This window comes from Myotis davidii, unplaced genomic scaffold, assembly GCF_000327345.1.
Source record: "Myotis davidii unplaced genomic scaffold, ASM32734v1 scaffold495, whole genome shotgun sequence".
Taxonomy (NCBI): Eukaryota; Metazoa; Chordata; class Mammalia; order Chiroptera; family Vespertilionidae; genus Myotis; species Myotis davidii.
The window spans coordinates 759899-761777 of record NW_006286239.1 but is presented as its reverse complement, the minus strand read 5'-3'; the positions used below and the strand labels follow the sequence as shown (position 1 = coordinate 761777).

Sequence of the window (1879 nt, the reverse complement as noted above, 5' to 3'; positions counted from 1 at the left end):
AGCTTCAAACAGATAAAATGAAGACATAGCATTCGGGGCTTAGTGGATTAATGGCTGATTTTTTTCACCTCTTGAGTGCTGGATTTAAACTGTATATGGCCTCTGTTCAATTTTTAGTGGGCACAGGTCCATGTTCAAAAACCACCACACATGTGGGAACTATTCCCAAGCAATTGGTGCTGTGTGGTCAGACTGGGACAAGATTGGCAGTAAGGGTGCCAGAGGCCAGGGCGCAGGTGCACTGCGGAGACACACACAAAAGTCCTCAAATCGGCATGTGTCTGAGTCATACCTAACTCTGGGGACTGACTCTGAACAATAAAGATTTCATAAAAAAATAAAATAAAATAAATGATCAAATTAAAAAAAAAACACCAAAACAAAAACACAAATGAAAATGAAAGCACAACAATCCAAAGCCTATGGGACACAGTAAAAGCAGTCCTGAGAGGGAAGTTCGTCGCAGTAGGGGCCTACTTCAATGAACAAGAAAAAGTGGTAATAAATTATATAACCCTGCAACTTAAAGAATTAGAAAGAGAGCAACAAGAAAAGCCCAGAGTGAGCAGAAAGAAGGAAATAACAAAGATCAAAATGGCTACAAACATGCAAATATCAATAATAACCGAGAGACCAACAAAAGAATACAAAAGATCAATAAAACCAAGAGCTGGTACTTTGAAAGGATAAACAAGATTGATGAACCTCTAGCCAGGCTCACTAAGAAGCAGAGAGAGAGGACCCAAATAAACAACATCAGAAATGAAAGAGGCGAAATAACAACAGACCCCACAGAAAGAAGAAGGATTGTAAAAAAATACTACGAACGACACTATTCCAACAAACTGGTCAATATAGAAGAAATGGACATATTCCTAGAAAAATATGACCTTCCAAAAACTCAATTGCTGGAGGCTAGGGACAGTAATTAGCATAATAAAGGCAGGAGGTCCATCAAAAGGTTGATGGACACCTTCAGCAGGGTTGAAAATCTGAATGATATGACCTGCTGCTGGAACAGCTGAAGGCAGTTAATTTTTTTATTGTTTACCAGGCCTTACCTTTGATATGTATATCAGCTTTGCTAGAGGGCAAAATGTGTAAATAAAAAGCCCTGGGGGAGGAGATTCCAGAAACTTAGTCACTAGAACTAAGTGTCCGTCTGGCCCTCAAAAATGCCTTCCAAATTCACATTTCTTGTCTAGTCTCTTTAATCCACTGATGCATAGCCCCTTTTCCAGATTCCTGAACCCTTGTAGATGCTGAGTAAGACCCCAGCTCTTAATCAGGAATAATCAAAAAATCTGAATAGGGAAGGGAAGGTGGCGGCCCGTGAAGATGCTGCTGGACCTGTCCGAGGAGCACAAGGAGCACCTGGCCTTTCTGTTGAGAGTGAACAGCTTGGTCGTCGCCGAGTTTGGGCGGATTCTGGTGGAGTTCCTGAGGCGAGGCGCGAACCCCAAGATCTACGAGGGCGTCGCCAGAAAACTCAATGTGGGTAGTGACACTGTCCAGCATGGCATGGAAGGATTAATATACTTGCTCACTGAAAGCACAAAGCTCATGATTTCCAAACTGGATTTCCAAGACTCTGTTTTTGTTCTGGGATTCTCAGAAGAATTGAACAAATTGTTGCTTCAGCTTTATCTGGATAACAGAAAGGAGATCAGAACTATTCTGAGTGAACTGGCACCAGACCTCCCCGTTACCACAGCCTTGAATGGCGACTAGATGTACAGCTTGCAAGTAGAAGACTCAGGCAACAGATAAAACCATCAGTGACTATAAAATTACACCTTAATCAGAATGGAGATCGCAACACCAAAGTTCTGCAGACAGATCCAGCTACCCTGATGCACTTGGTTCAGCAACTGGCACA

At 42.2% G+C, this 1879-nt stretch overlaps 1 protein-coding gene and 1 pseudogene across 1 annotated transcript in view; one reads left to right on the top strand and one right to left on the bottom strand.

Annotated features, from left to right (window-relative positions):
- The window catches only part of XRN1 (5'-3' exoribonuclease 1), a 203723-nt gene that overhangs the window by 137527 nt on the left and 64317 nt on the right, over window positions 1-1879 (bottom strand). The window lies entirely within an intron of this gene.
- Window positions 1339-1879, top strand: part of LOC102768409 — a 4878-nt pseudogene continuing 4337 nt past the window's right edge.